Here is a 12,202-nt window from a genome sequence, read left to right on the forward strand (position 1 = left end):
ATGCAAGTCTCTGATAAATAGCAAAAAGATGGCAGTCCTTTGCAAAATAAACAAGATGGCAGTCCTTTGCAAAATAAACAAGAATACGTGCAGGAAATTCGGAGAGGACAAGGCAATGTTCAGGATTTGAGTTTAAAGAAAAGGATACCTGAAGATTGGACGATTGGATGATTGGATGACTGAAGATAGGATGGTTGGATGACTGAAGATTGGATGGTTGGATGACTGAAGATTGACTGACAGCTGCTGGGATCAAGATATAGCTGGACCAGAGTTGGTGAACTGTAAGCACTGTAGAGCTGACTGGAGAATAACCAGAGACTGGCCCGAAGTTGGAGGATTGCAGTGTAGCAACTGGTGAGGGTCTGGATACAGCTGAATGGCAGGATTACTGGAAGCTTCACAGCAGAGATGTCACACACAATAGCTGGGTGCAGGTCAGGAAACTGTGGAGTACCTGGTATCAGGACAAGGTAGCGACTTTGCTGAGAGCAACCTCTTAGTCCAGGAGCTGAATATTTAAACCCCCTGCCTTGCACTGATTGGATGAATATCCAGGCAGCAATTGCAATAGCAGAAATGGACTCTGAATGGAATAGTTGGTGCATAAGAGGACAGCTATCATGACTTCAGCAAACAGGCAATCAGGGAGTTAATAGCTGGATCAGGAGTTTCTGAGCTAGATAGGGTTGTCACAGGTGTGCAATTAGCAGCACACAGACTTTCATTGAATGTATGGAAGCAGAAGTGCAGGCTGGAATATCCTGAGAATGCAGCAACTGGAGAAAACATGCTAAACAAATGTGCATAAATAACTAGGTATGTGACAGTACCCCCTCCTTCATGGGTGGACTCCGGACACCCTAACTGGCACTTCAGGAATCTTGAAACGTTATCTCTGTTGGATTAACTGGAACCACTATTAAAGAAAATCTTGAGATATGAATTTCTTCTGAAGTGAAATCAAGATCTGCGACGATTCTTTTTCTTCTTATGAGAACGTCTTGATCTTCCAGAGGGAGGTGGAATCTTAAGTTTAGAGAAGCATTTATCAGGTAACACAGGGCCTCCAAGGAAAGGAGAAACTTCATAATCGGAGTCAAATTCAGATTCTGAGTCTAGATCGGGAGTTAAACTTTGGCCCTTCTTCATAGATTGGTAACTTTCTGGTGGATTGCTGAGGTAACATGCAGCAGAAGAACCGACACATATTGTGGGAATTCAAGAGTTGGGATATTGATCAGAGGAAGAATGGAGAGAACTTGAAGGTCTAAGCAAATCCACACCGGAATGGGATAAGGAAGTGCAGCCGATTCTCAAGTCCATAGATGATGATTCTGGAGGACCATGGTTCTTAAAGGTTTTGAAGGCTTTAGTTTCTCGATCCTTGGATTCTTGAGATTGTAAAGATGGCAAAGGAAGAGAAGTCTGGGCAACTAGCGAGCCTTTAACTGGATAATTAGAGTGCTTTGTGGAACTCACATGGAATGCCTTTGGACCAAACCTTTTACAAACGGCTACAGTAAAGGTCTTTAAGGTATGGAGCACAGGATCATTGGATTCCCAGAGTGGATTTGCCCATTCCAGGGCTTCACCTCTGAAGGCCAGAAATAAGTATCTAACTATATTGGTTAGAGTAATACCGCAGTTTGGGTTTGACTCCATCATAGACAGATATCGGTGAACTAGGATACTGTATTGCTGGAGATCTCCATCAAAGAATACAGGAGAAGAGTCTTCGGGGGGTAACAAAGTGTCACTTGATGGTTTCACTGAAGAACTTGTGTCTGCTTTCGATTCTCCCGGTTGGGAAAGAGCACTTACAAGTTCCGTGGCTGTACATACTGATGACTGGGTTAACATCCCAGACTGCTTCGACATGACCAAACCTGTGGATGGTCTTAACTGAGCAAGAGACTCAGAAGACTTTGACAGGGCTATGGTCTCAGATGGTTTTGGCAGGGCAGGCACCTCAGATTCGTCAGAGAAGGCAGGAACCACAGGAATGGCTGGAACAACCTCAGGTCCAAAGGCCAGGGTAGAAGTAACATCAGACCCGGAGGCCAGGACATTTGGGACCTCAGGCCCTAAGGCCAGGACAGACGTGTCCTTGGGTTTGGAGGTCGCAGTGGAAATATCCTCAGACCCGAAGGCCAGGGCAGAAGTGTCCTCAGGCCCGGAGGCCAGGGCAGAAGTGTCCTCAGGCCCGGAGGCCAGGGCAGTAGGGTCCTCAGGTTCGGAGGCCAGGGCAGTAGTGTCCTCAGGCCCGGAGGCCAGGGCAGTAGTGTCCTCAGGCCCGGAGGCCAGGGCAGTAGTGTCCTCAGGCCCGGAGGCCAGGGCAGAAGTGTCCAAAGGCCCAAAGGCTAGGGCCGACATATCAAACTCTCCTCCTGGGTCCTTGGTACACAAGACCCCCTCCAGGAGCAGGACACTCTGATTCACCCCCTCCTGGGGCTGGACACTCGGATTCACCCCCACTTGGGACTGGACACTTGAAATCCCATTTTGGGGATGGACACAGGAACCCCTCTTCTGGGGCTGGAGACAGTGAACCCCCTCTTGGGGCTGGAGACAGTGAACCCCTTCTTGGGGCTGGAGGCAGTGAACCCCTTCTTGGGGCTGGAGGCAGTGAACCCCCTCCTGGGGCTGGAGACTGAGAGCCCCCTCCTGGGGCTGGAGACTGAGAGCCCCCTCCTGGGGCTGGAGACTGAGAGCCCCCTCCTGGGGCTGGAGACTGAGAGCCCCCTCCTGGGGCTGGAGAAACCGAACCCCTTTCTGGAGGTGGATATACTGAACCCCCATCTGGGGCTGAATACCATGAACCTCTTCTTGAGGCTGGAGACGCTGAACTCTCTTTTGGGGCTGAAGATTCTGGATCCCCTTCTGGGGCTGAATACAGCAAACCCCTTCTTGAAATTGTAGATGCTGAACTCCCTTCTGGGGTTGAAAAGGCTGAACCCCCTCTTGGGGCTGGAGACGGGATACTTGTTCTGGATCTGAAGCACAAGATACCCCTGCTGGGGCTGCGGTATCGGACAACCCTCCTGAGGTTGATAAGACAGACACTTGCTTTTGGGCTGAAAATCCTGAGACACCACTTCCAGTAATGGATACAGGAACCTTCCCAGGAGCTCTGTGGACAGCAGTAAAACCATGTTTGGCCAAGATGATCTTTGTTCTAGGGCCCCAAGTATTAACTTGGGTTTCTCTCTGAACTGAAATGGGAGGAATCTTTCCATTCCTGGGCAGACATAGGGAACAATCTCCTATGAAATGGTCTGAACCACCACAATAGAAGCACAGGTCCAGCGGCCTGCGCCGCTGACGTTCTTCGTCAGACAGCTGGGCTCGTGGTCTGCTTCGTGGTATGTCCTTAAAAGGCTTAGGAGAGGATTTCTCAGGAGTACTTGGAAGTGTAGTGGAAGGTCCTTTGAGCACAGTTCCACTGGAAAGGGGTAATAAAGAACTGTCCAACATGGTGGAGACTACAGAAAAAATTTTAGACGGTAATTCCTGTAGTTGATTCAGTAACTAGTGGAAACCTTTAATGTCTCTGATTTTGGCTCTTTAAAGGTCCAAGCAGAACCAAATTCCTGATGGGAATGCAACGGACTTATGACAGGCCTGCTATTCACAGAAGTCTCATCATCCTCCCTTGGAGTTGCCAGGAGGTAGAGATGATGAGGCCAAATGACATGCGGCTGCAGAAACAGATGTGACACGTGAGGATTCAATAGCTGGCAAGGATTGCTGCAGCTTACAAGAACAACCAGATAAGTCTTGCCAGAACTTTGTGAGTAAGAACTGAAGATCAATCTGTCTCTCCATGCTGGCACCAGGATCTATACAACCCACACTTCTCACACTCTGGTCACTGACCAAGTCCATGGGCTCTCAGCAAACTGTCACGAGATGGGTGTGTGGAATCAGTCGTGACTGGAGTGGTCAGATGGTGGATTTGATGGTGTTGTGCGGATCTCAGGAAGAGAGGCGTGACCAGCAGGAGATGGGTTAACACGAACAGGTTTATTGAATGAACTCATACAACGGATAAAATAACCAGGTTCAATAATTCTTTGAGTGGACAAAATAATAAATAGATGCAAGTCTCTGATAAATAGCAAAAAGATGGCAGTCCTTTGCAAAATAAACAAGATGGCAGTCCTTTGCAAAATAAACAAGAATACGTGCAGGAAATTCGGAGAGGACAAGGCAATATTCAGGATTTGAGTTTAAAGAAAAAGAAGGATACCTGAAGATTGGACGATTGGATGATTGAGAATTGGATGATTGAAGATAGGATGGTTGGATGACTGAAGATTGGATGACTGAAGATTGGATGGTTGGATGACTGAAGATTGGATGGTTGGATGACTGAAGATTGGCTGACAGCTGCTGGGATCAAGATATAGCTGGACCAGAGTTGGTGAACTGTAAGCACTGTAGAGCTGACTGGAGAATAACCAGAGACTGGCCCGAAGTTGGAGGATTGCAGTGTAGCAACTGATGAGGGTCTGGATACAGCTGAATGGCAGGATTACTGGAAGCTTCACAGCAGAGATGTAGCACACAATAGCTGGGTGCAGGTCAGGAAACTGTGGAGTACCTGGTATCAGGACGTGGTAGCGACTTTGCTGAGAGCAACCTCTTAGTCCAGGAGCTGAATATTTATACCCCCTGCCTTGCACGGATTGGATGAATATCCAGGCAGCAATTGCAATAGCAGAAATGGACTCTGAATGGAATAGTTGGTGCATAAGAGGACAGCTATCATGACTTCAGCAAACAGGCAATCAGGGAGTTAATAGCTGATCAGGAGTTTCTGAGCTAGATAGGGTTGTCACAGGTGTGCAATTAGCAGCACACAGACTTTCATTGAATGTATGGAAGCAGAAGTGCAGGCTGGAATATCCTGAGAATGCAGCAACTGGAGAGAACATGCTGAACAAATGTGCAGAAATAACTAGGTATGTGACAGTTAGCGTTAAACTGTAGCAGGGAGAGGATTAGTAGTTGGATAAAAATACTGCAATCCATCAGCATCATGGCTGTCAGGATCCCACTATTGGTATACTGACACAATACATTGATACTGTAACATGGAGGTATCTAGGAACATAGGGTATTCCCATTTAGTTTGGGTTTCTACTATAGTATTTGAAAACACAGGTATCCGAGCAAGAATTGGGTTATTTAGCGTACTGAAATTACTCAACACATTGACAGTTTTAAAATATCTGCTTGTCACATAGAGATTTAGTTCATCTCATTCAGCTTATCTATGGCAATTGTACCACCAGCCCGCCATGGCGGACCACAGCGCAAGGCAGAGCAATGCATTTCACAGCTTGGCGATTGGCAATGGCGTTACCGGATGAGTGTAATACCAGTGATCATCCACCAGATGTCACTTTTTGAAATATTCACTGCGCATGCGTAAAATGTGTGCTGCACAGCTTTAGCGGAAGAAAATGTATTGCGAGTGCGTGAACTGACTACAGTATTATAACACTCTGGAGCGCAGGAACTACTTTGCTACTAATGTACTGTTCAGTAAGCTATAGTACTGTAGATAGACAGTTTTAAATACAATTGCATTGAAGTGCGTATCATTACACTCTTTTATAACTTGCTATGTGGGCGAATACTGAGCGTACAATTACAGTAATACAGTACTTTGGCAAGAATATGGTGCCAGTGCATTTAGGTCAGTACAGTATACTGTATTTAACACACAAAAAATCCTGCTTCCCTATAAGCTTTCCATGTGTCTGCTTGGGCATGGACGCTAATGCATCTTATTGTTATGGAAAGGCTCTAGGACGCATCTGAGTGGAAGCTCTGGGCACGCTTATCAAGTGTTGTAGACTAGTGCATCGCTCTGCATGTTGTATGCCTGAATTCGATTCATAAAGGGACAATTTTTTTTTTCAATACATTTAGGCCAGTTAACGTATACTTAACACACAACAATTCCATCTCATTGGGCCTTATTCTAATCCACTCTTTCTGACAAAATCCTTCTTAGATGGGCAAAACCATGTGCACTGCAGGTGGGGCAGATGTTATTTGTGCATGGAGATAGATTTGGGTGGGGTTTTACTTCAAAGTGAGATCTATATTGCAGTGTAAAAATAAAACAGTCAGTATTTACCCTGCACAAAAAACAAAATAACTCACCCAAATCTAATTCTCTCTGCACATGTTACATCTGCCCCCCCCCCCCCCCTGCAGTGCACATGGTTTTGTCCGTCTAAGAAGGATTTTGTCAGAAAGAGTGGATTAGAATAACCCCCATTGTTTGGACACTGATGTGTCGCATTGTTTTGGTCGAAAGGTGCTAGGATGCATCGGAGTGGAAGCTCTGTCCACTCTTATCAAGTGTTGTAGGCTAGTGGATAAGTGCGCCGCTCTGCATTTTGTTGCCCTGAGTTTGAATACCTGAGCTCCATCATTGGATTTTTTGTGTAATAGATGACTTTTTAGAATTTATTTCAGACCATTTTATTGAAATAAACACCCACTAGTTTGCCTATTTCTAATTGTTTTCCTATATCAGGTTGTTTATTTTAAATTTTTATGATTAACTGGGGAATTAATGCCCCAAAAATCTCATAATTGGAATTATTAAGAAGCTATTACTAGGAATATAAATTATTTCCAGACTGTTTAAAACAAATTAATCATTATCTAAATTACCCATGAATGTTATGAATATAATGAGTTATACACAAATCATCTACTTCTTGAAAAAATATTGTTGTTAATAAAAACACAGATATGGAAAATTAATATAACACTTAAAGACTAAGTGTGCCCATACACTATGCGATTTTCGGCCAATTTCGGCACTCTCAAAATGGGCAAGACCATGCTGCACTGCAGGTGAGGCAGATGTAACATGTGCAGAGAGAGTTAAATCTGGGTGGGGTGTGTTGAAAGTGAAATCTAAATTGCAGTGTAAAAATAATGCAGCCAGTATTTACCCTGCACAGAAACAAAATAACTCACACAAATGTAACTCTCTCTGCACATATTATATCTGCCCCACCTGCAGTGCACATGGTTTTGTCTATTTTGAGAACAAATTTGTACTGCAATCAGATCTGAATAAGGGCCATCGGGGCAGATGTATTAAGCCTTAAGAAGAGATAAATGCAAGGATGATAAAGAGAGATAAACATCCAGCCAATCACCTGCTAACTGTCATATTACAGGCTGTGTTTGAAAAAAAAGTCAGTAAGGAGCTGATTGGCTGGACGTTTATCTCTCTTTATCACCCTCGCATTTATCTCTTGTTAAGGCTTAATACATCCAGTTTGTGGAAACTTGTACGTTCGGATCTTTGCCTGTTTTAAAAATCACCACAAAATTGGAGAAAATTGTATCCAGGTCATATTATATCTCATTTAAGAGGGAGAAAAAGATTTCTAAAGGCTGTTGCTATGTATGAAGTAGTGTACATGTTACTATGTATAAAGTAAGCAGCAATGTATCCATAAGGACCCCACTTGAGTGCTTTTATTGTTTCAAGGGCTTCTCTTGTCTGTGGTTCTTATTAAGGCTGGCTTCATCAGAGACAAAGATTAGAAAGAAGAATGGAGCTCTGATAGGTGCTGAATGCAACAACCAAAAATGACAGGGCCAGTAATGGCTCTGCCAACAAAAATACAACAACCTAGTAGACACAGAAAATGTTTGAATCAATAACACTGAAACTGTATATTATAGTACCAAACGAAAACTATCAACAGCTATAACATCTGTGTGGTTTACCAAGAGTGAAGCGATAAAAATGATTTATTTATTTTTTATAAACAGTGCTAAGGAGTACCCCAAAATACCTCGTCAGATTTAAAATTTTACATTAAATGTAATATATAAACATATAGATCTCACAAATTCACTGACGTGGCACTAGACAATACAAATACAAAACTTGTTTTATGGTTGCATATAAGTTGCAACCCTCTTACTGATATAGATAGTCAGCTCCTCATCGCATCACGGTTAGTCAATTCCCGTACTGTCACCTTTTAGTATGACATGTATGCTGATGACAATTAAATCTAGCATTCCTCCCTGACTTCTCTCCCACTCTATGTGTGTACCTGCCCCCTTTCAAGACTGAGATTTACCCTAAGATCAAAATGATCATACACTTTTCCACCACATATGTCCAAACCTAAAGTCTCCATTTTGGTGTGAACAAATGCCTTGTTCTCCATGATCATTGCTTAGGATACATCAGCTCTGCCCTTAACTTCACTCCCTGCATCCAGTCCTTCACCCAATCCTGTCACCTACACCATTACAACATTGTAAATGTTTGCCCTTTCCTAACCTTAACTGTCGCTTGCCTGATCCCCTACGCTATGTGACCTAAATATGGTGGTACAGTTAGCATACCTCCCAACTTTCAGTCCTCAGAAGGAGGGACGCAGAACCAAAGCTCACCCGTGCCAGAAATTTTGGGGCAGTGATCTAACAAAATAGGGTGTGGCCTATACTCACGGCTCCCCTGCGAGGCCACGCCCCATTTTAGGCACTGTGGGGGTATGAATAGACGCTGTGCACATGCATCTATTCACGGCGACAAGCCCCAGGCAGGAAGCGGGAACATCCCCAAATACCGAGACATTCCTGTGGTAAATTGGACAGTTTGGAGGTATGCAGTTAGTCTTCCTTTCAGGTCAGTATTCTTAGAATAAACATCCAGATAAAGCCCTCCATTGTCTCCCTTTTGACACCAGAAAACAATTCAAGCTGATATTTATAACCTATAAAACCCTCTTTGATGTTCCCCCTTCATGCAGCTCTGGTCTTGTAAAATGAATCGCCTATTGTTTCTGTTAATGACCTTTAAGTCTGCTCTTCTCACACTCCTGCCTTCTAGATTTTTCTCCAACTGATCACCATCTTTGAAACCCTCTGGTCCAGGGCCGGTGCAAGGCTTCTCAGCACCCTAGGCAAAACTTCAACCTACCCCCCCCCCCCCCCCCCCCACAGATCATGTGGTCATCCAATCCCCCCCCCTGGGAAGGTGGCCAAGTCCCTTGCTTTTCCTGGTGGTCCTCTGCAATGTAGAAAGTATGACTCAAGGGAAAGTATAGAGGTGAGGTCTTAGAAGTTCCACAGCCACCACCTGCATTAAGTACAGCAAGGATCCTCATAGACAGCCTTGCTTTTTTGATTTGCAGACTTGGTGGCGCCCCACAGAACCTGGTGCCCTAGACAGCTGCCTAACGCTGCCTAGTGGTAGAGCCAGCCCTGCTCTGGTCACACTCACCTCCAACTCCAATGTTTTCAAGTTCTTCTTGTTAAGGAAGCTTTTTACACTTCACTCAATGCCCTAGAGTAAACTATTCCCTATTCTTACTCCACATGCCCTTGTACTACCTTTCCCACCATTCTTATCTTAATTTGCTGCTTCTGGAATTCATTTGGTCCCCAGTGCACTATTTGCATTCTCCACATCCTTTGAATTGGATTCCTTTGTTCTAGTTGTGTCTATTAATATACAGTACTTGCTTTTTTTCTAGTGTCTCTCTAGTGTCTCAACTTTGTCTGATGCTATTGGTTCTCTTGCCCCTTATGTCACACCAGGGGTCTGAGTCGCAGAGATTAAGACCTCTGGTGGGGACCTGGACCGATACCGGAATCAGGGAGGCTGCAGGAGACCCCTGCACATTCACTTGCGCGACAGTGCACCCAGAGGCAGGAAAGAGTCAGTGGTAAAATACAACCGGTTTATTGAAATGCAGATAGGTTGTAATAACAGGCAGTAACCTTTGCAAGGTGGAAATCTCTGAATAATATAACACAGGAACAGATAATGCAATACGTTACTGTAGATGTGAGATGATGATTCGATGGTGGAACATCGGACTTGAGATGACTTGAAAGATATGGTACAGGATGATGAATGACGAAGAGGAATCCGGAATAACGGAACTAGGATCAATGGCGGATCATCGGATGATGATGATGGAACATCGGAACCAGGAAGAATATCGGAAACTTGGATGAGGAATGAAACATCGGAACTCACAGATAATGGCAGAACATCGGATGAGGATGGAACATCGGGATTACAGATGATGGCGGAACATCGGATGATGACAGAACATCAGAACAGGATTGGAATCCTAGAGCTAGGCTGGAGCCAGCAGGAGAGTCTGGCAGTGGATACGGAATCACAGGAGATGGTAACCTGGATGATCACAGGAGATGGTAAACCTGGATGGTCACAGGAGATGGTAAACCTGGACAGGCTCAGGAACTGGAGCACCTGTAGAGTCACGCTGCAGCAGGGAGAGAAAAACACCAACTCAACTGGCAACACTTGCATAAATAAATGACAACTGAAGCACTAGCAAAGTGTAGGAGTCCTCCTAGCACCTTTTATACCTGCAGGTGGGAGGAGACTTGGCTGGCCAATGACAAAAGCAATGACGAGTGCAGCTGCAGTGAGCTGAGGCATCAGGCAAGATTGCAGGCCTTGCTGCACACGGCTGCATTTGGCAATCACTGGAGAGACTGTGGAGAGACACTTGAAGGTAAAAATAATGTTTGTTTTACCCGGATCGTGACACCTTTTTTATAATTAGTTCTGTTTATGTTTTGCAATAACAGTATCCAGAGTCATGAAAAATGGACAAAGTTACTGATAAACAAATGGCAACCATAACTGTTCCATTTCTGCACCCTCTGCAAATGTGATGAGCAGCACAAGTAAAGGTGGTGATTATAACATAATACAAATGGTGGAAGTGCAACAGAACATAATAGAAATTGTGGAAGTGCAACAGCATCTGACATTAATCAGGATATTGATGATCATGATGATGTAATTGCTTGTGAAAGTCATCCACCAGTGGTAGCAATCTTGCTCATGATTAAAAAAAAAAAGCAATTGTCATACCTGGGCATAAGACCAAAAAAGCCACCACTTAGATGTTGAATTATTTTTATCCAAATCTTGACAACATTTGTAATGGATGTTTTCCATTTAGGTGCCTCCTCCCTGTTACCTCATTCGAAGGTGTACATGAAATTTATTTGACAAAATTACAATAATTTGTAAAATAATAACAAATAGTCCAATAACAGCTACCAATAGTTTGGACCAGTACATGTAATCTCCACCACAAACACCCTCATCATCAACCTCCTCTTTTATGATGGGAGGTAGTCCCTCGGAAAAATAGTTCTGCGGGGGGCCCAAACAAAGCAAGCACTTCAGCCACAAAAGTCCCTGCCACTGAAGAGCTTGGTTTGGTAAACTGTGCATTTTATTCCTGGGTGGTTGGAATGGCCAAAGGACAATTCCATTTTGCACCACTTTTTTAGTCTGCAATGTTTCATAAATGTTGTATTCTTTTAAACTGCTATTTGTCACTGTCACTTAGCAGCCAGCCAGCCAGCTTACTGCAGCTTTTGGTCAATATTGGTAAAAACAAAATTGTGAGGTAGACAAAATTGGCTATTATTGGTAATGTGGAGAGGTATATAGTGCAGATTGCAATCTGATTATATTGGTAGTATGTAGATCGTAGCAAACTATATACCTCTCCACATTATTGCTGGTTTACCTTTTGACTATACCTTAGATTACAGGATATATAATACACAGAGGTCATCTGGAACTTTTCCAAACCTGTTTTTGAAGTTTCAAACATTTCATAACTTTCACCACCAATCATTATTCCTTTAACAAATGGAATTTACTCATTGAATTACTACATCTTCATTGGGAAGGACTAGTTCCAACACCACCATTAATATTGAGGTATCATTTCTGCAATTTACTGTAGCTTAATGGAAAATTCATGACACTAATAAGATATGTTATGTTTCTTTTTTTAAATTTTATTATAATTTGCTATGAAGTAAATGTGCTCAGTGTTTTTATCATTTTATATTTTCTGGAGGGATACCTCCATATTAAATTTTATACATTTTTATTGCAATTAAATACATTTTTTACTATTTTGCGCTCCCTGAGATTCTCTCTCTATTTTCTTGTCATTGCTGTATCCAGTCATTTTTCCAGATTACAACTGGGAGCTGCATCTATATAAAAGTATTTAGGGTGATTGAATACTAGAAAGTCTCATCTCTAAATTAATTACTTTGACCGTACTAAGGGCCTGATTCAGACCAGTTTGCTAGGCTGCTTATACTCAGCACCGCCCTGCGT

The sequence above is a fragment of the Crinia signifera genome, chromosome 7, assembly GCF_055691185.1.
Source record: "Crinia signifera chromosome 7, ASM5569118v1, whole genome shotgun sequence".
Lineage (NCBI taxonomy): Eukaryota > Metazoa > Chordata > Amphibia > Anura > Myobatrachidae > Crinia > Crinia signifera.